Source organism: Lepidochelys olivacea (assembly GCF_965140295.1).
Source record: "Lepidochelys olivacea isolate rLepOli2 genome assembly, chromosome: 22".
In the NCBI taxonomy this organism is placed as follows: Eukaryota; Metazoa; Chordata; order Testudines; family Cheloniidae; genus Lepidochelys; species Lepidochelys olivacea.
This window is the reverse complement of record NC_140432.1, coordinates 3959483-3982016: the sequence shown is the minus strand read 5'-3', so window position 1 is coordinate 3982016 and position 22534 is coordinate 3959483. Positions and strand designations below refer to the sequence as shown.

Below are 22534 nucleotides of genomic sequence, written 5' to 3'. Positions count from 1 at the left end.
CTGGCATTTGAAACTCTGAGCCTGACTCTCCTATCACAGATGCTGGAGCAAATCAGGAGTCCTGCCATCAGCCAATGACACTGCACTAGGGAAAACTAGCGAAGTTCTCCGTGTTTGCAAAGGGAAACACTGGGAATAAAAGGTGGGCTCTCTCTACAAGGGGATGTGAGTCAGCTCCCTGTCTCTATTCCGGAATGTTGCTAGGCTCTAGTAAGGGCATATTTTTATTTATTATTTTTTGCAAAGCTGAGTAAGAAGAAAGGCCCCTTCTGGGTTCCCTTTGCACAAAGCTCTGCTGTCTGACTCTGGAAGCAGCTGCTCTCTGGAGACCTCAGCTGCTGCGTCTCTGGTAACAGTGGCAGCTGGCGGAGGTGCTTGTGGGCTCTGTCCTGTCCGTGAAATAGCCAGCGACGTGTTCCTACAAAGGAGAACATGACTCAGTCTGCTGTGTCAGTCCTGGGGAATTGCATAGGCCTGTGGAGCTCCACAGGCCTGTGCTCCTGTAAAGAGAAAAGGGCAAAAACCTTCATTGATTTGTTCTTCCTGTCCCAAGGACATTCTTCCCTCACGTGGTTCTGAAGCTCCCTGATATTTTTGCAATGTGATTTAGCAGCGATGTTAAGGAGTGACTGTCATCTCTCATGTGCAGCACAAACAGCAAAGAGAAGGCTCCACTTAGCCAGTTGGGACAGAGGCTGGTCTACGCTACCGTGATAAGTCGACCTAAGTTACGCTGCTCCAGTTACGCGAATAATGTCGATGTATCTTAGGTCAACTTACCATGCTGGGTCGACTGTAGACGCTCTCTCGCCAGCTTCCCTTACTGTTTTTGGGGAGGTGGAGTATAGGAGTCGCCGGGAGTGCACTCTGCGGTCGATTTAGCGGCCCCCTAAATTGACATGGCTGCATCGATCACAGCAGTGCCAATCTACCAGTAGCTTCCAAAGGGAGTTTGGGACAACAGGAAGAAATTACAAAAGGATATTGTTCCCTCATTTCTTCCTGTTTAATTGGTCCAATGCTCAGAGGTTAAAGGGAAAGGAGCCATGTGTCTCTTCTGTTTGGTGTCTCTTGTGCTATGTGTATAGAGTTGCCAAGTGTCCGGTTTTCAACCAGCTGTTAAAAGTCCGGTTGACTGTACAGCAGGGCTAAGGCAGGCTTCCTGCCTGCCCTGGCTCCATGCAGCTCCCAGAAAGTGGCCAGCATGTCCGGCCCTTAGGCGTAAGGGTAATCAGGGAAGCCCTGCATGCTGCCCCCAGTGCCAGCTCGGCAGCTCCCATTGGCTGGGAAACCAGCCAATGGGAGCTGTGGGGGCGGCGCCTGCGTGCATGGGCAGCATGCACCAAGCAGAGCCGCCTGGCTGTGTCGCCGCCTAGGGGCCGGACACGCCAGCTGCTTCTGGGAGCTGCATAGCGCCAGGGCAGGCAGAGAGCCTGCCTTAGCCCCGCCGCGCCACCGACCGGGAGCCGCCTGAGGTAAGCACTGCCCGGCTGGAGCCCACACCCCGAACCTCCTGCCCCAGGTTGGAACCTCCTCCCTCACCCTAACTCCCTCCCAGACCCTGCACCCCAAACCCCCTGCCCCAGGTCAGAACCCCCCCCAAACCCAAACTCCCTCTACTACCTCGGGAGGTGGTAGAATCTCCTTCCTTAGAGGTTTTTAAGGTCAGGCTTGACAAAGCCCTGGCTGGGATGATTTAACTGGGAATTGGTCCTGCTTTGAGCAGGGGGTTGGACTAGATGACCTTCTGGGGTCCCTTCCAACCCTGATATTCTATGATTCTATGATTCCCTCACAGAGCCTGCACCCCCTCTCACACCCCAACCCTGTACCCCAGCCCTGAAGCCCCTCCCTTTCTGCACCCCAACCCACTGCCCCAGCCCAGTCAAAGTGAGTGAAGGTGGGGGAGAGTGAGTGCCAGAGGGAGTGGGGCTGGAGTGAGTAGAGGCAGAGCCTCAGAGAAGGGGCATGACCTCAAGGAAGCGGTGGGGCAAGGGTGTTTAGTTTTGTGCAGTTAGAATGCTGGCAACCCAACATGTGTACAGGCTTCCTCCATCAAGAAGATAGAATCATAGAATATCAGGGTTGGAAGGGACCTCAGGAGGTCATCTAGTCCAACCCCCTGCTCAAAGCAGGACCAATCCCCAATTAAATCATCCCAGCCAGGGCTTTGTCAAGCCTGACCTTAAAAACTTCTAAGGAAGGAGATTCTACCACCTCCCTAGGTAACGCATTCCAGTGTTTCACCACCCTCTTAGTGAAAAAGTTTTTCCTAATATCCAACCTAAACCTCCCCCACTGCAACTTGAGACCATTACTCCTTGTCCTGTCCTCTTCTACCACTGAGAATAGTCTAGAACCATCCTCTCTGGAACCACCTCTCAGGTAGTTGAAAGCAGCTATCAAATCCCCCCTCATTCTTCTCTTCTGCAGACTAAACAATCCCAGTTCCCTCAGCCTCTCCTCATAAGTCATGTGTTCCAGTCCCCTAATCATTTTTGTTGCCCTTCGCTGGACTCTCTCCAATTTATCCACATCCTTCTTGTAGTGCGGGGCTCAAAACTGGACACCAATGTCGAATAGATACTTACATTTCAGTGGCTAATTTCTGAGGATGATTAGCTGATGAACTACCTCTGTGCTTCATAGCCTCTCTTCATCCTGAATTGTGCCTCAAGGTGGCAGATAAATTCAGTTGGATAGTGTTTCCTTTTATTCTATTTGCAAAGCATCACAAATACCCCCAAGGAAACCTTTGTCCCACCCAGCCCCAGCAGAATTCTTTGCAGAGCACACCTTGCATTACCCACAGCTACTCTGGAAGGGTTTGGAGAGTTTTAAAAGACTGTTGTTGGGAATGGTTTCCCTATGCATAAAGAGAGCTAGCCTCGTACTCCAGGAGTCCCGCCAGCTGGCTCTGGAGGAAGAGCGAAACCTGCTGGTGATGCTTAGCACTATGTCTCTTCTCTCTGACCTAACCAGGTGGTTGAGCTTCTGGGGGTTGTAGGAGGGCTACACGGCTGAGGTTTGAGCCGGCGAAGACCAAGAGAACGCACGATGATTGGGGGAAGAAAGTGTAAGAAATGGTGGAGATTAGGGGCATCTCCTCGGCTGACATGTTGCCCACCCCTTGTTATAGGGGTTTGCAATTGTGGAAGTAATGTTGGGTCCTCAGTTGTTCCTAGTTGCTCAGGTAGCAGTGGGGACCAGCAGTGTCTTTCATTTGCCCTTGTCAGGAAGGGTGTGAGGGCCTCGCTCCAATGATCCAAGCTTTTGGCATCTCCAGATTAGACCCAGCAATGTGCTCTTTATGGAGTTGCACAAATTAAGGAGCAGGTGATGTCTGGGGTTCTCTGCTTGGTGTCCGCTTCTGGAATCCTGATTGTAAACCTATGACCTCACTCCTGTTCTGTTCTTTCATTTGTTGTCCTCTGTAATCTGTTGATCCCTGTGGTTTTTCCTGGTCATTCCCATCTGAAGATCCCTTTCAGGGATCCCTCATGCACATGGGGACCAAATAGGCCTCTGCACTGAATGAGGAGTCCTGTGGAAGGACTAGTATGTGATCATGTAACTAATGTAATGAATACATATACAGGAGGCAGGCAAATTAGCGTTGTCTGGGCAACCTTAGTTCTTGTGTTTCCTAACTTTTGAGTTTTTGATTTTGCAACTTGAATAATATTCTTTTAACACAGGGTGTGTTTCGCCTCCAAAATGCACAGAAATTGTCAGGACAGCAACATTGCCCTAATTTAATTAAGAAATTCTTACTTTCACCCATTTCTACTTTAAGGGCACAATTATAGAGCTACCCAGAAGAGTGTGTTGGGGGTGCAGCTTGCTCCCTGCAGAAGGCGTGGTTGGGATGTGTGTGGCAGTTTGCTCCCTGTAGCCCCTGCATCCTGGTCAGCTGATTTACAATACAACACGTGCATACTTTGAGCCTAGGAACTGAGCTCCATGTTGAGCTTATCCCACCTCACAGATCCATCCCAGAGTGTTAATTTTTGCTCTGACATCTGCTCTCATTCTAGTAATTTCCTCTCTAATAAAAGCCGTTTTTAAAATATCAGCAGGTACCGTCGAGGATTGGATCCTGAGGCTCCTCTGGCCTTCACGCTGATCCACTGAAAGAGTCCTTGAACTGTAAGTAACTTTGATTGGCATTTTCTCCTGTCTTTCATTGAGGTTATGGGTTAAAGATCAGGCCAGAAATTTGATATTTGGCTGCACTGCACTGTGTAATGAAACATCTAACAATGAACTAGTCAGGATTTAAAATACAGTGAAATTCTAATTAGATTAGTTGGAATGTGACAAAGGAGCCCTGTAATATGACATTCTATTTAATTAGTCTTTATTGATTGTGCTTTAAGGTAGACTTCATATACTATGTGTGTAATTAGCTCTACTGCAGTACATGGTTGGCACAAGTTTGACTCGTCTGAACCTGACACTTGTAGCATAAAGATTTCCTCTCTGTGTGGAGGTGAAGGGCCAGGCCTTGCCATTTTCACTAAACAGAGGTTCTGGCCTGACCTGTTCCTCCATTTGTGTGTATGTGAAGGGACTAGGCTACATCCTGTGGATAATTTACTTGTCTGCTTGTTGCACTGTTTATATACAACCGCCCATGTGGTTACAGAAAAAGTTACATCTCCTGGCCACTCCTGCTCCCAGGTAAACACCCCTGACAGCCAGAGGTCAGAATCTCAAGAAACAGTCTTATAAAAGCCTACCCATCCGTGTGGCATTCCTTGGCATGGGGAACTTGCCTTGGCAGGGGCTGCTCCCCGTGTTGCAGAAGAGATGGGTGACTGATGGAGGGGAGAGGAGGTTGGTAAAACAGTAAAGAGGCAGATTTCTTGTAGCCCTTGTCTCTCCTGCTGCAAGGGCTAGTTGAGCGTTCGTTCTCTCCCATGATGGGATGAGTGTAGATGGCTGAGTTTGTTCAGTGGGCGTCAGCCAAGATTGACTTCCTTATGTGGAGTTTTAAATCCTCCCAAGGTATATTCAAAACTCAGTTTTTGGCAATTTGCTGCATCTCTGAAGGCGCCTGGTGGAATTCCCTTTAATAGTACATTGGCATCTCACTAGTCCATGGAATTATAAATGATTAACCGTTATCAGCGAATATCATCACCTCTGTGTAAAAATAGATTGACTGTAATGAGCATTTGAATAAATCATAAGAATGGCTAGCCTGATATCATATAACATCATGCAGATGGCTGAGCAAGAAGCATACTGAGCCCTGCCACCCTATGGCTTGCTGATTTCAGTGCTGGCAGAGTTAGTGATTGAAGGTTGTAACTTGCAGGGCATCTCATTTTGGCAGTCACATCTGTCTGTCCATTTGTCCGTGTGGTACATATGCATGATTTCTTGAGTATCCAGCTCAACAGAAAAATAAGAAACTGAAACTTCTGCACATCTGCCTAAAATCAGTCATAATACTAATGGTGTGATATGCACAAACGCCCTGGAGAAAGTCATGATTGTGTGAAGAATTCAGAGATGAGCTGTTACCATGTTATTCTTTGGTCGTTCTAGAACAGCAGCCAATGGAATGATTATGTTTCTTATATGTTCCTCCATTCCCATGTACATTCCTGTATTCTTAGACCTTTGTGTTCTCCTCTGTAGCTAGCCATCTTGATGTGCAACTCTTCTTTGCTGAAGTGTTAAAATATCCTAGTGGCGACTTCTAGGGTATATTATGTGGATTGGTACAGGTGATTGCTTGATGCTTCATTTCTGCTCCCATCCCGTGGTCTGTCATAATTCACCTCTAGGTCTTTGATAAAATATCAGTGCTTCATTCGAGGCCTCTCTTTTCTCTCACTGTGGCGACTGGTAATGACAAAGTCTGGCACAGTATTATGATTGACAGAACTTGTAAGCTTAAAACAGAATTCCTTGGGGCCTGAATCTTTGGAATCATTTGTAGGGTTTTCCCCTTCCCAGGTCCTTTGTGTATGTGCCTGGCTCATGTCAATTAGCAATGGCAATCCTGTGTGTTGCTTTGCTCACGCACTTGTCAGAGTGGGAGGGAACACCAGGCACTGGGAATGTGTAACTAAGATTAGGAGTCATTGTTTATTCTCTGCGCTATACAGCTCGCTCCTGGACATAGTCTTCCAGACCGTGAACTTGTGCTTGTTCTGAATGAACAGCTGTATAAAAGACCAAGCAGGTAGCTGTCTTTGTCCTATAGTATCCCACTGCACGTTCTAAGCAAAAGACACCCATTGCTGTTTATGGCAGCGTCTCTGCAGTAAAGTACCTCAGTTATTTGGGGACCTCCGAAGGAGCAGACTAGCCATTATAGCCAAGAACTTTTAGGGATACTTCTTGATATTAGATATTGGTGCAGGAACAAGTCCCCAGGAGTCACCGTGAGATGGTTCCCTAGAGCATGTTTGCTGGTGCTTGCTCTAGTTTAGGTTCCCTGGGGGTTAGCTTGCGGCCAGGCCCAGCCATTTAGAGACCTCATGCTTCCAGGCTGGCTTTATGTCTAACTCTGCCTTCTCTGCTCTCCATTGATGGGGTTTCCAGAGCGCGATGCTACCCTGGAAATCCAGTTAAGTGCAGAGAGTGACCTGAGGCTGTTATCTTTCTGGGAGAGTCTCTGCAGGACTAGTGAAGGAAGCATCTGTGTGGATTATTGAAGCCACAGAAGCCTTCTGCAAGGTTTTAGAGAAGGGGAGGAGTAAGGGACGTTGTTTGTCTGATTCTGAGAAATAAGGGAATTGTGGAGATTATGTTCAAACTGGGCATTGGCTGCTAATCTCTCTCCCCATTACATGTGGATGGGGGAGGGAGGTCTTGCACAGACAGTGCCTTCTGCTCATGAATGCTGGAGGATGATGCAGCAGAGTAATTATAGTGCACCCAAATTATGGTGCACTCTCGTGTGAGTTCTGGTCATGAAGAAAGCCCGGGCTTCCAGGGATCCCGCTCATGCTGTGTGTTTGTTCTATAATACAATTTGTTGATGTGGTGATCACTTTGACTTCAGGAGCTTTCTGCATCTTTCCCACAGGGAGTCTGGGAATTACTATGGATGTTCTCCAAGAGGCACTGTAGGTATTGGGGTGACCTGAGACTGTAGCTGGGTGCCAACATCGCATCCTACACATCCATCTTCATTAGCCCATCAGACAGAAGAGGAAGGAGTCGCTTGGTTATAAAATGTTTCTCTGTTATAAAGTGTCTCTGCGTTGCCCAAGAGTTTATGTCCTCTAGGCTTAGTTTATTGCTGAGCAGTGACCTCTCTCTTTCTTGGAGACTGGGAATATATTGCTTAGCAACAACTGATCTGATGGGGCACTTGTTTTATGTGTCTTTCTTCACCACTGATTTATTTCTCCTTTCAGGGGGAGGTTGTTTGTCTAATTTTGAGAAACATGGGAATTGTGGGGATTATGTGCAAACTGGAGCGTTGGCAAATTCTCTGTAATTTACATCAGTAGTTGATCTATTTGTTTAGGACTGAATTTTGGCTTTGCCACAAGCCCCAAGGCAGGGGCAGCATGTTGTCACAGCACCCCTGGAGCACAGCTTGGAGAGTCACAATCTGCTGCCCGGGTCCCCCTGCTCCAGGGAAGGTGGTTTGTGAAGACCCTGGGTCTGGGGCAGCTGGTTTGCTCGTGGCACGGGGAAGCAGGGAGAGACAGGGAATAGTATCCCTGTGAAGGCTGTTCTCCTTCCCCACCATGCGGGTAGCTGGTGCTGCAGAGTAAAGGGTTGCCTTGCCCTCCCTTACTCTCCTGCACAGGAGCAGTAGGTGTGCTGCAATTTCGATTTCAGTGTAGAGGAAGCCCAGCACCAAAGCTCTGGGCACCCTGGAGGGACACTTGAAAACACAGTAATAGGAGCTACAATATGCATTGTCTAAAGCTGTAGCATAACTGCCTGCCCCCCGCATCTCAGCCGTCCCCAGCCAGGGGTCGGTCCTGGGCCGGTTTTGTTCAACATCTTCATTAATGATCTGGATGACGGGATTAATTGCACCCTCATCAAGTTCGCAGATGACACTAAACTCGGGGGAGAGGTAGTCACGCTGGAGGGTAGGGTTAGGATACAGAGTGACCTAGGCAAATTGGAGGACTGGGCCAAAAGAAATCTGATAAGGTTCAACAAGGACAAGTGCAGAGTCCTGCACTTGGGAAGGAAGAATCCCATGCACCGCTACAGACTAGGGACCGACTGGCTAAGCAACAGTTCTACAGAAAAGGACCTTGGGATTACAGTGGACGAGAAGCTGGATATGAGTCAGCAGTGTGCCCTTGTTGCCAAAACGGCATATTGGGCTGTATTAGTAGGAGCACTGCCAGCAGGTCGAGGGAAGTGATTATTCCCCTCTATTTGGCACTGGTGAGGCCACACCTGGAGTATTGCATCCAGTTTTGGTCCCCCCACTACAGAAGGGATGTGGACAAATTGGAGAGAGTCCAGCGGAGGGAAACGAAAATGATTAGGGGGCTGGGGCACATGACTTACGAGGAGATGCCGAGGGAATTAGAGTTATTTCGAATGCAGAAGAGAAGAGTGAGAAGATATTTGGTAACAGCCTTCAACTACCTGAAGGGGGGGTTCCAAAGAGGATGGAGCTTGGCCATTCTCAGAGGTGGCAGATGACCAAACAAGGAGCAGTGGTTTCAAGTTGCAGTGGGGGAGGTCTAGGTTGGATATTAGGAAAAACTTTTTCACTAGAAGGGTGGTGAAGCACTGGAATGAGTTACCTAGGGAGGTGGGTGGAATTTCCATCCTTAGAGATTTTCAAGGCCCGGCTTGACAAAGTCCTGGCTGGGATGATTTAGTTGGGGTTGGTCCTGCTTTGAACAGGGGGTTGGACTAGATGACCTCCTGAGGTCTCTTCTGACCCTAATATTCTATGATTCTATATGCCCAACCCCCCATTGCAGCTTTCCCCTAAGAAAAATGCCTCCCTCTGCTGCCTTTGCACTCCTGCAATGGCCACTCAGCCCCATGGGTGTAGTGACGCACCCAGAAGGTCAGCCAGCTCTGGGTATGTGAGAAGCATTCCACAGGAAATCAGCCCCCCTCTTCTGAACTGAGGGGCACCTGACTGCAGCCATGGCCGTGGTCTTTCAAGAAGGTGGGTACCAAGCTGATTAGGGCTGATTAGGGCTTTGTCAAAGACAACACCTGGAGCTCCACCCAGAAAGCCACAGACAGACTGCTTATGGAGTGCTGGCATCATGCTGCTATCCTGAGGCACCATGTTACAAGCTGTCAAGGTTCCTTCCCCACTCTGAACTCTAGGGTACAGATGTGGGGACCTGCATGAAAACCCCCTAAGTTTATTTTTACCAGCTTAGGTTAAAACTTCCCCAAGGTACAAACTATTTTACCTTTTGCCCTTGGACTTTATCGTTGCCACCACCAAACGTCTAACAGATATATAACTGGGAAAGAGCCCGTTTGGAAAAGTCTTTCCCCCCAAATCCTCCCAAACCCTACACCTCCTTTCCAGGGGAAGGCGTGATAAAAATCCTCACCAGTTTGCATCGGTAAACACAGACCCAAACCCTTGGATCTTAAGAACAATGAAAAAGCAATCAGGTTCTTAAAAGAAGAATTTTAATGGAAGAAAAAGTAAAAGAATCACCTCTGTAAAATCCGGACGGTAAATACCTTACAGGGTAATCAGATTCAAAACAGAGAGAATCCCTTTAGGCAAAACCTTAAGTTACAAAAAGACACAAAAACAGGAATATCCATTCCATTCAGCACAGCTTATTTTATCAGCCATTTAAACAAAACAGAATCTAACGCATATCTAACTAGATTACTTACTAAGTTCTAAGACTCCATTCCTTTTCTGTTCCCTGCAAAAAACAACACACAGACAGAGAGAGCCTTTGTTCCCCCCCCCGTTTTGAAAGTATCTTGTCTCCTCATTGGTCATTTTGGTCAGGTGCCAGTGAGGTTATCGTAGCTTCTTAACCCTTTACAGGTGAAAGGATTTTTCCTCTGGCCAGGAGGGATTTAAAGGTGTTTACCCTTCCCTTTATATTTATGACACAAGCAGCCTGCACATTCTGCATCAGCTTGAGTTTTGGCTAGGCTCAAGGTGTAGTATGGCAAGAACACATTACAGGGCCCAGCCTTGAGGTGATAAAGGCAAATCAACTAACAAAGCCCCTGCGTTTGAAAGTCACATTCACAATCTTCTGGCCTGGTGCAGCTGGAAGACAAGCCTGCCTGGTCACAGCTGCCAGGAGCCTTGTGGAAATGGCAGGGACAAGGCTCCCCTCTTACCCAGCCAGGTGCTGTAGGGCATAGGTGCTGACTCCATGGGTGCTCTGGGGCTGGAGCACCCATAGGAAAAACATGGTGGGTTCTGAGTACCCACCGACATCCCCACTGATCAGCACCTTCCCCTCCCAGTTCCTCCCGCCTGCTGCGATCAGCTATTCTGTGGCATCCAGGTGGCTTTAGGGAGGAGCAAGGGTGGGGCATGCTCAGGGGAGGGTGCAGAAGGGGATGGAAAGAGGTGGGGCAGGGGTGGAGTGTGGGCTGAGTGGAGGTGGGAAGAGGCGGGGTGGGGCCTTGGGGGAAGGGGTGGAGTGGGAGGGGATCTGGGGCAGAGCCGGGGGTCGAGAAAGTCAGCGCTTCTGCTGCAGGGAGTAAGGAAGCTCCTGCAGGGCCCCGAGTTAACGGAGAAAATGTGACCCTTGCTTCTGCACTGTTCAGGAAGAAGGTGATTGCACAGGTGAGCCTTCCACCCACTTCTCATTCTTCTCACACCAGTGGCCGTGTGTGCCTGAGCCTGGAGCCCCAGGTCACCGTGCACCTGGGAGGGAATGGCTAGTGAGGCAGCTCACCTTCTGGTGTCTGGGAAGGTCTGTGTGAGAGCCATGCCTGTCTACAATGGCAGGTAGTAAGGCTTGTCTCCAATCTAAATGGTTGTGAAGAACGTAGACTTGGCTGAGGTATCCTTGAAGTTTCTGAGATTTTGGATTCAGTCCTGAGAGCTTCAAAAATCCCCTAAAGCCAAAAGTTGAAATGAGGCAGTATAGTGAGAGGGTGGCCACTGGTTTTTAGGAGGTTATACTCTAGCTTGGCTTCCTCTGTCTCTTTGCGCAGATGCTCAGAGGAGGGAATGAGGGCTGGGGGGCTGCAGGAAACACCAGAGACAGAAGGGGAGCTGTTTGGTGCGGTAACCTCCACACTCCAGTCACTGCAGGGCTTAGGTTTTAGAGCAGTTTCAATGGTATGCTGGGTGGAGACATTGTCCTGGGAGGACTTTGAGGACTAAATCCTGAAGGAGAAGACAGGTGGCCTGTGTGGCTGGTATTTTATTACTGATCCACCTGCTGAATTTCAGTCTGGCAGCTTTCCTAAGATGCAGGAGCTCACCTGCCATGGTCCTGTCCCTATATGCTTTGATACAAGGATGGGGCTGAATGATGGAGGATCAGCAGACTGTCATGTTACAGAATGAAGCAATTTGTCATCATTGCCTACATGTATAATAAATAGGCTGTTTCCTTAACCCCTCTACTGAGATTCAAGTGAGAAAATCAAAGCACACACCTGAGTAACCACTGGGAGTGGGGTAAAAATGTGGGTAGTGACAACATTCCCCTTATCTGGGTCAGGTCACCATCTCCTGTGATTTGAGTTGGGATGCTCCCATGCTGCAGGCAGCTGTCCTGACAGGCTACCCTAGATAAAGCCTCCAGGATTCCAGATGGGTCTGAGAAAGGTTTCGTTCAGCCACATAGCATTGTGTTGGAGTCTGGGGGGAACTGTTGTGCACTGGTGGCACCTGAATGCCCTCCCTGCCAGTGTTGCCCACACAGTGCAGCATAGGTTGCAAGCAGCCTGCTGTAGCTGAAGCAAGAGGGCTCCAGTGGGTGGGTCTTGAACTGAAACCCACTGTTGGCGGCACAGAATTTTTGAAGGTGTATGTGCAGGGTCTGGGAGGTACAACCAGAGCATCCACGAAGTGAGGCACAGCAGATATGTTCAGAGCCAGTGGCAGGGTGGTACCTTCATGCTGCCTCCTAGCGGCTATGCAGCTGAGTTTCCTTGTGAAGAATTTATGTTGCAGATAAAGTTTTTCATATCTGGATTCAGGTGGCTGCTTCTGGGCAGAGAGAGTAATGACCGGAGCGGACAAATGCTAGTTCTTCTCTCCTTGAGGTTCGGCCAGTCTCACTCACTGAGCTTCTGCAAGTGGTAGGGGTGCTGAGGCTGAAGCCTGTGATTTGGATCCGTGTCCTTCCTGGCTCCCAGCCCCTGAGCAGGCAGCCCAGTAATTCAGGAAACTTGTACCGCCTCAGCTAAAGAAACCATTGCTGGAGGCTGATGAGCTCCCGAGCTGTCAGTCTGTACATGTACTCCCATTTTTAGAAAACCCCATTGACAGGATGGTAGTGGGTCAACTCTAGCAATTGCTGGAGTGACCTGATTTCTGGGACCCAGCTCAGTCTGGTTTTAGTCCTGGGCGTGGGGTTCAAACTGGACTGGTTGATGACCTTCTGCTAACAAAGGATGAGGAGACAGTGTCCGAGCTCCTCTTATTAGATCTGTCGTTTGCCTTTTACACCGTTGGCCATGAGATTTTAGTCTCTTGTCTGCTGACACCAATGGCAGTGGGTGGAGTTGGTCTTGAAAGATTCCATTTGTTCCTAGTTGGCAAATCCCAAGGCAATTTCTTCTTATGCCCCAAGAGCTTTCTCATGAGGTTTACTGCAGGGGTTCAGGTTTGGCCACACTCCTGCTCAACATGGATATGAGACCATTAGGAGAGTCAGTGAGGAAATCTGACCTGTGCTGTACTCTGCATTTGATGACACCTGGCTCTGAATCTCCATCACTTCAGACCTGGTTGCAATGTGTGCCTGAACCAGGGCTGTGAACAGGGATGAGATGTTTGAAGCCCAGTGCAGGCAAGACTGAAGGAAAGAAATGGAAGAGTTGGCAAGCATGCTATCTGCATGCACGGTGGAGAGTGGATGTCTGTCACTAGTGACTTGGGCTCACAAGCTAAGGTTTTGTTAGGCCCTGGACTGCCTTTCTAAGATTAACCAGCTTCTGTCTCCAAAAAGAGGTGTGGGGTGGGGAGTTGCATCTGGCTGGAAGAGTGACCATTCCTTTCAGGTTTGGGGAACTCCCTGCCTTCCTCTAGGCCTTTGTCACATTGAAACTAGCTTACTGCAATGGGTTGTACATGGGGCTGCATGATGCTGGTGCAGAATGTGGCCACCTGCCCATTGCATGGTGGATCACTGCCAGTATTTTAACACAGATTCTCCGAGTGTGCCACTGGTGGATGATTTTAAACAATCAACTCCTAAATGGCTTGCCTGGTGGTTGAGACATCTTTGTCTTCTTGGGTCATATTTGAGAGCTGCAGCAGCCTCAATATAAACAAGATTAATACAAATATTGAATTGAAAACTGTTAGATTTGGTAATGCTGTTTTACATTTTGGAAGATACCAGAGAAATAAACAAACACTGTCTCCCAGCAAAACTGTCCAAGTTTTATTTAAAACGAATAAAAGGAAATATTTTTTACATAATCCACAATTAACTCATGGAATTCATTGCCACAAGATATAAGTTGAAGTCTTTGTCTTCCTAGTGCTCTTGTTGTTGCCAGTGTAGGTGGGAGAGGAGAAAGGCCAAAGCATGATGCCACTGTCCCTTACATTATACCCTCAGTCCTTGTGCCTGGAAAACACCAGCCCAGACATGTCCTGGTGGGGTTTGCTGAATCACAGAGTTGAGCAGTGCCCTACTGTGTGATGCTTGTGCAGTCCTCTTACAGCACTGTAAATCTTTTGATTACAACACCCTTGCTGATCCATGGTCATTTAACACCCTTCTGGGAGTGGGTTACCTCCTTTGTTGTCACTGGAGAATTAGCAGTGGAGACTCCGCAAATTGCAACATATTTCAGTAGCAATCATAGAGCAAAATCTCATAACTCCATACACACTAACAATATACACGTTTGGACAGAACAATGGGTTTCACAGATCATGACTTTTCATATGATATCTTACATGGCAAGCTTTGTATGAAATATGCCATAATTATATGATGAGGGGGAATATGGGGATTCTAGGGTGATGCTTTGAGGTACAGAGTACCACAACAAGATTTGCCTTTTATGGCTGAGGAATGAGTATACTGATGGGTTGAATACGTGCTGTGAGACGGGTCCTTCCGATCACATCGCAGAGAAGCGGGGCTCTTTGCAATTTAAATATAGAATCATAGAATCATAGAATATCAGGGTTGGAAGGGACCCCAGAAGGTCATCTAGTCCAACCCCCTGCTCAAAGCAGGACCAATTCCCAGTTAAATCATCCCAGCCAGGGCTTTGTCAAGCCTGACCTTAAAAACCTCTAAGGAAGGAGATTCTACCACCTCCCTAGGTAACGCATTCCAGTGTTTCACCACCCTCTTAGTGAAAAAGTTTTTCCTAATATCCAATCTAAACCTCCCCCACTGCAACTTGAGACCATTACTCCTCGTTCTGTCATCTGCTACCATTGAGAACAGTCTAGAGCCATCCTCTTTGGAACCCCCTTTCAGGTAGTTGAAAGCAGCTATCAAATCCCCCCTCATTCTTCTCTTCTGCAGGCTAAACAATCCCAGCTCCCTCAGCCTCTCCTCATAACTCATGTGTTCCAGTCCCCTAATCATTTTTGTTGCCCTTCGCTGGACTCTCTCCAATTTATCCACATCCTTCTTGAAGTGTGGGGCCCAAAACTGGACACAGGACTCCAGATGAGGCCTCACCAATGTCGAATAGAGGGGAACGATCACGTCCCTCGATCTGCTCGCTATGCCCCTACTTATACATCCCAAAATGCCATTGGCCTTCTTGGCAACAAGGGCACACTGCTGACTCATATCCAGCTTCTCGTCCACTGTTACCCCTAGGTCCTTTTCCGCAGAACTGCTGCCTAGCCATTCGGTCCCTAGTCTGTAGCTGTGCATTGGGTTCTTCCGTCCGAAGTGCAGGACCCTGCACTTATCCTTATTGAACCTCATCAGATTCCCTTTGGCCCAATCTTCCAATTGGTCTAGGTCCTTCTGTATCCTATCCCTCCCCTCCAGCGTATCTACCACTCCTCCCAGTTTAGTATCATCCGCATATTTTTTTAAAGAATGCTATTTTTCGCGGGAGCCAGTCACTGCCCCCGATTTCTTGCTCACCCTGCAGTTGCTCTGAATGTGGCTATGGAAGACACTCCCACCTGTCGGAACAACATGGGATCTGTGTTTCTAACACAGGTGCCGACTCCATGGGTGCTCCGGGGCTGGAGCACCCACAGGGGAAAATGGTGGGTGCTGAGCACCCACCGGCAGCCCCTTATCAGAACCTCCCCCTCCCCCCAGCGCCTCCTGCCCGCTGGCAGGCCCCGCCGAACAGCACCTCCCCCTCCCTCCCAGCGCCCACCGCCTGCCACGGATCCGCTGTTTCGCGTTGTCAGGAGGCACTGGAGGGGAGAAGTGAGGGTGCAGTGCACTTGGGGGAGGGGGCGGAACTGGGCGGGGCAGGGGCGGGGAAGGGGCCAGGCAGGTGTGGGAAGAAGCAGTCGTGCGTGGTCTGGGGTCCGGGGCGGGCAGGCAGGCAGGCAGGCAGCCCCACGAGCTCCAGGGGTCCAGGGCTGGGGTCAGGTCTGCCACTGCCATGCCACCCGGCCCCTGTGGCCCAGGTAACATGTGGGCTGCATATATGGCCCACAATGATAAATATGTTGAGAACCAGTGATCTAGAGCAAACCTTGCTCTTCCCTGTACATAGTGACCCAGAATTGCTATCATCCCACTGCCTGTACCAGTGTGGCCATCTGAACCATGGTAGGAGCTGTAAAAGACCAGGGCCTGTTGAATAAACCGGCTATTACATCAAGGTGGATAGAGAGTATACACCACAGATACCAAATTGCAGTTGAATGAAAGGAGCGTTCCCATCTACATCCACAGGAGGAGAGACTGCTGGCTGGGAGCACCAGCATGGCAGTAGACAGGAGGCGGGGGGAAAGTGGGCCAGGGAGGCCCACATCCGCATCCCTGGACAGCAGTGGGAACTGCTCTTGGCCCCAGGTGTCTCCCAATTCGGAGAGGTGTCATTGCTAGGTGCCACCTACCACTGAGTCTCTCAACGTGGGATAAGCTCCCTGCCTTCTGTCATCCTCATCCACAGGTGAGAGTCTGAAACAGCTGAATAATGGGGAATATGCCATCAGTAGCTTGTTTTGATTATATTTGAATTACTCAGTAAATCAAGATTAGCCCTGTCATAAATATAAAGGGAAGGGTAAACCCCTTTAAAATTCCTCCTGGCCAGAGAAAAAAATCCTCTCACCTGTAAAGGGTTAAGAAGCTAAAGGTAACCTCGCTGGCACCTGACCAAAATGACCAATGAGGAGACAAGATACTTTCAAAAGCTGGGAGGAGGGAGAGAAACAAAGGGTCTGTGTGTCTGTCTATAGTCTGTCTTTGCCGGGGATAGACCAGGAATGGAGTCTTAGAACTTTTAGTAAGTAATCTAGCTAGGTACATGTTAGATTATGATTTCTTTAAATGGCTGAGAAAAGAACTGTGCTGAATAGAATAACTATTTTTGTCTGTGTATCTTTTTTGTAACTTAAGGTTTTGCCTAGAGGGGTTCTCTATGTTTTGAATCTAATTACCCTGTAAGGTATCTACCATCCTGATTTTACAGGGGGGATTTCTTTATTTCTATTTACTTCTATTTTTTATTAAAAGTCTTCTTGTAAGAAAACTGAATGCTTTTTCATTGTTCTCAGATCCAAGGGGTTGGGTCTGTGGTCACCTATGCAAATTGGTGAGGCTTTTTATCCAACATTTCCCAGGAAAAGGGGGGTGCAAGTGTTGGGAGGATTGTTCATTGTTCTTAAGATCCAAGGGTCTGGGTCTGTAGTCACCTAGGCAGATCGGTGAGGCTTTTTACCAAACCTTGTCCAGGAAGTGGGGTGCAAGGTTTTGGGAAGTATTTTGGGGGGAAAGACGTGTCCAAACAGCTCTTCCCCAGTAACCAGTATTAGTTTGGTGGTGGTAGCGGCCAATCCAAGGACAAAGGGTGGAATATTTTGTACCTTGGGGAAGTTTTGACCTAAGCTGGTAAAGATAAGCTTAGGAGGTTTTTCATGCAGGTCCCCACATTTGTACCCTAGAGTTCAGAGTGGGGGAGGAACCTTGACAAGCCCTATTCTAATTATCCCAGATACAAAGTGCAACTTTATGGATAACAGCAACCTATTCACGACTCTGTGGAGCCAAAGTCTCCGAAGCTGAGTCCCCTGTCTACATGACTTCTCCAAATCTCCCTTTGACTGTATGGCTGAGGAAAGGTTTGGATGTGGAAAAACTCACAGTCAAGAACTTCCTCACACTGGTGTACATAGCTCTGTAATGGAGAGGTCTCATCATTCTGTGCTCTGTGTATGGCACCTTTCAAATGGAGGCATCTTCCTGCCTGTTTCAGAGGCAATTCTAAGGCAACAATGATTCTGTGTTTCAGTTCAGCTACAGAATGAGACCCCCTTGCTTCTGGAGACTTTACATTGATTCTTTCTTTGTTGTTTCCTTAGTCTGAAATAAGTCACTGTTTTGCAAACTCTTTGGGTTAGGGACTGTATCTCTCTTTGTCTTCTGTGAAGTACCTTGCCCACTGTAAAATAACACTAGCTACTTTCAAGGGTCTTGAAGGGCTTGATCTTGCCTTATTGACTTCAACTGAAGCAGGATCAGTCCCCACACTCAGCCATACCTACCCAGTGTTGGTTAAATGATGCCTCATTTTCTGGCTATTACGTCAGACATAGAAGAGCTGTGTGGCTTCTGAGTGCACATGTTGGAGGATTTGTAAATCCTGCAGCACTCCAGTCCCACATGTGGATTTCTGTGCCCCCTAACCATTCCTGAGTGGAGTATGATTAGGCTCCCACTCATTACATGTTAATGATCCCCTCTAAGTTGTGCTGTTGTTCCCATCTGGAGAGGCAGAGAGCTGAACCTGGGAAATGGGGCTATTTACATCTCACTTTTATAACTCAGCTGTGGTACTTCCCACCTCTTCTTCATCTGTCCTGCTCTCCAGTGCATGGAGACTGAGTGAGGCTCTTCGTTGCCCTAGTCCAGCCAGTTTGGATGCAGCTCATAAAGCAAATAGAACAATCGTCATGAGGGTTTGGCAGAGGAGTTCCAGGAACTATTTGCTCCAAAGGCAAGCCAGCACTCCAGCAGAGTCCTCTTTATGGGAGTTCATGAAGACTTAATTGGGATTGATTTTTTTAATTACCTGCTGCCTGTGCATTTCTCCTATCTTTTACATCAGGTGGGTCATTCCTCTACTCTGACACTAAAGTTGTTTCCAATGGGGGCAGAGACTGGTGGGCACAAGTGGATATTATGTACAGGAGCTTGTTTCAAGTTTATAAGTGAGAACTGTGCTGTGTTTCTTCCCCACAAAGCTCTCCTTCTCCTTGTACCTGCCTGGTCCTGAACCATCTCTGTAGTCTTTCAAACAGATGGCAATTAGAGTGTTTAAAAGAAGAGCAGGCCCCTTTGGCTTGGCTGGAGGTGACAGTGTTTATCAGGCTAGCATGAAGTGAGGACAATGCAGGAGCCAGTGATGATAGCGGCTTGGAGTGGAGCATAGGGGCTGCTCTTGTGGAAGAGCAAGCTCATTCCCACAGACAGGAGGGACCAGTTGAGGCTGTTGATGGACACGTTGTCCATTGCTGAATATTGTGGGAAATGCACTGGGGGAGGTGAGACGGGTGGGGAGATGTTAAATGGCAGAGAATAATGACACCTCAGACTGACAAGACACATGAAAACCGTCCTATGGATGGCCGGTTTACCTGCTTCCTGCTCTGCCCTTTGAGGTGCATATGGGGGATTGACAGTCTGAGTTAGAGGCTACTAGAGTTGCTCCCAAAACCAGCATCACCCCACCCGCAGACATTTCAAACACAAATGTTAATTTGAACATACTTGGGTCCAAAAAGAGTTTGGTTTTTCCACAGGAAGTTTTCTAATGAAGAGTTTTGTTGAGAATTGACATTTTGACATAAAATGTCATCTTGTTTTAGAGTTGTCTTTTTTTAAATAAGCAGCTGAAATGAAATGACTGAGTCTAAATGAAAACTTATATTTTGGTATTTCCTGTGGGGAAAATGGAAAATTTTCATTGGAACTGACATTCTCCTATAAAAAAATGTCTGTTTTGATGCAAGCATATTTTTCAGTGGGAAAACTTTTCACATGAAAACTTTCAGCCAGCTTGCTGTCCGCAGAGAAGCCTGGCTGACAGACCGAATTGATACCTCATTTTGTACAGCTAAAGTACAACATTTCAAAGGTTTGAACTCGGAGTCTATTACAATCTCTGCTGCTGGGGGGAGTGTGGCGTAAAGAGACCATCAGTTCATCCACTGGCTGCTGTAACCAGCCACATACGTACTGAGCCTCCACGAGGCTCGCAGCATTGGGCATGGAGGTCAGGCCCTCGCGGGGTGTCTGGTGTGTCATGGCACCAGCCCTTGTAGGACACAGTCCCAAGTGACACACTAGGTGCATATAACTGAGGCCAGCGCTGTGGGCTCTTCAACAAAGACTATTGGTGGGACCCAATATCCACTCTCCAACTGCCTCTGGTGCCCAAGTTCCCATCAGAGCCTCAGACCAATGATGTCCCCCAGTTGCTTGCAAATGTGGCAGGTGATCCATCACACGCCTCTGTAAGAGGAAAAGAGCAGCAGCAGATCTGCCCCTTGCCCTCCCATCATTGCTCAGCAGAGTCGTACGTCACATGGGTAACTCAAGTGAATGATACAATAGGTTGAAAGAACGAGGAGGACTTGTGGCACCTTAGAGACTAACAAATTTATTTGGGCATAAGCTTTCGTGGGCTATAAGCCACTTCATCAGATGCATGCAGTGGCAAATACAGTAGGAAGAGAGAGATATATACAGAGAACATGGAAAAAATGGGGGTTGCTATACCAACTCTAACGAGACTAATCAATTAAGGAGGGCTATTATCAGCAGGAGAAAACAAATTTTGTAGTGATAATCAGGATGGCCCTTTTTGAAACAGTTGGCAAGAAGGTGTGAGTAACAGTAGGGGAAAAATAACATGGGGAAATAGTTTTTAGTTTGGACCCATCCACTCCCAGTCTTTATTCAAGCCTAATTTAATGGTGTCCAGTTTGCAAATTAATTCCAGTTCTGCAGTTTATCGCTGGAGTCTGTTTTTGAAGTTCTGTTGTTGAAGCATTGCCACTTTTAGGTCTGTAATGGAGTGTCCAGGGAGGTTGAAGTGTTCTCCGACTGGTTTTTGAATGTTATAATTCTTGACGTTGAAAGTTGAGGTTGAAAGTGTAGACAACTGCTCCCAGTAGTGGCAGTTTTACGGAAGAGAGCTTGAGCATGAAGGTGGTGCTCAGTGACTCTTGGGAGGTGGGTAGGGTGAAAGCTAAATCACCACAAAACTGGTCAGACAAGGTGGATGGATGAGCCATGCAGGGAAAGCCAGGATGCTAGAAAATGAGAGGCTGGGGGTGAAGGGAAGGCAAGAAACGAACTGGGAGCTCAGAAGCAGGAACTCAGGCTGTGAGCTCCTGCTACTTCAGCACAAAAGAACTTTTCTCCCTTCCCTGCAACCTCTCTGTTTCTCTTATTCAGTGGGATGAAGCTTTGCCCTTGACTGTTGTTTTTGTAGATTTTCTCTGTTTTTCCCCTGTTAAATTAACTTTGCTTTATTTACTCTGAACTGGCATTATGGGCTGTTTGGGGGATTATTTCTGGGAGCCAAGAGGGTAACAATCCTTTTCAGCAGAGGTTGAAGTTTGTCTAAGCCAAAACCCAACTCAGATTTTCCCCCCAAAAGCTTTATCTTGACATGGTCAAAAAGTGGAATTTCCATCCCCTGGGAAATGTCAAGTTTTTAAAATGTGGTTTTGTCCCAAATTGGGATGAAAAGTCAAACTCTTGATTTTTGTGTGAAATGAAATACTTCATTTTAATAAGCATTTTTCACAGCTTCATCCATTATAAAACCAGAAGGGATCATTGTGGTCAGCGATTCTATTTCCTACATATCACAACCTAGAGAACTTCCGTGAGTTAATACCGGTTTGAACTAGAGCATCCCTTTTAGACAAACACCCAATGTGAAAGTGTTCCATTTTATTTCAACATGGTTGTTTTGACTTTTGTTATAACATAAAAGTTGAAACAAAACATTTTGACCTCATTGGGGAAAAAAAGATTTTGATAATTTCTTGTTGAAAACTTCAGCAAAATCATTATATTCCCATGAAATGTTTTTATTTTGCCGAATCAGTATTTTCCAATTGAAAACTGTTGCTGCTGGACAACTTTTGACCAGGTCTCCTCCTATCCCAGAAAGTGCTGTCAGCATGCTGCTGTGGTCTGGGGTGAAGGTCACGGGTGCAAGGAAAGCCCCTAGTGCAATGCCTTCAAATACTTCAAAAAAAGTTACTGTTAACTGAGAGGAAAATGCATTGACATCATGTCTTGGAGGCTGTTGCCTCAGGCTGCAAAATGCACTGATCTTTTGTGCTGTAGAATAAATTTGACACCAACACGTATTAAAAATCCAAGCTGAGTTCAGAGCTTCAAGCTGCTAGGCCTCCTTTGAATGTTTTGCTAACACCTGTGCATGAAGGTAGGACCACACTTCAGGGTAATGTGGGAGCCGCAGTGTCACATAAGGGAATCGAAACAGCTAGGGCAGACAGATGTCCTGGCAGACACGTAGAGGTGGTTCCAACGTCTGTCTACAGTTTTCTTTTTCTCAGTTAGAAAACTGGAAAATTTTAGGTGGAAAATTTACTTCCTTTTCTTTCAAAAATGCCTTTAAAAGGCAAATGAAATAAATAAAGCATTAAAGCCATGTTAAACCAGAGAGATGAAGCACTCAGAAGTCAGGAAATTCCAAAGAGATAAGATTACTGGGGCACATTAACTTGGTCATGTTGCACATGTGTTTTGTTTTCTAGTTCTCAAACTGTATTACCCTTGGTTACTAATATTACCAATAAATAATTTTTATTAACATTGCTGGATTTCTTTGGGATTTCTTGCTACTGAATGCTTGATCTCACAACCTTCCTGTACCTTTAGTGCGTTTCTTACATGTCATAGTATCTAAATTTTAGCTAGCCTACTAATATTTGAATCAGACTTATTGGCATATTGACTTTTGGCAAATTACTATTGAATGATTATAATAAAATGTCAAGAGACAGCCAAGCACGAGGCTATGCAGTGCTCTAAATATATGTTCAGAGAGGCAGTAAGTCTTGTTAGAAAATTATCATCATTATTACATCCTGGAACACTCCCTGGAAAAGGGAAAGCTATTCCCCGGCACGGGCTCCTCTATTTTTATAGATCAGCTCAGAATATACTAATAAGGCAAAACAGTAATGGAACAGTGACAATTCACTCTTCTGTTCTGATCAGTTGTTATA

The 22534-nt window shown here is 47.2% G+C and overlaps 1 protein-coding gene across 7 annotated transcripts in view; it reads left to right on the top strand.

Moving 5' to 3' along the window:
- The window catches only part of PKNOX2 (PBX/knotted 1 homeobox 2), a 689215-nt gene that overhangs the window by 83734 nt on the left and 582947 nt on the right, over positions 1-22534 (top strand). For all 7 annotated transcript variants that reach the window (XM_084611724.1, XM_084611727.1, XM_084611723.1 and 4 more), the window contains exon 2: positions 4077-4149. The gene's annotated coding sequence lies outside the window, so the exon portion shown is untranslated. The remainder of the gene's footprint in view (positions 1-4076; positions 4150-22534) is intronic.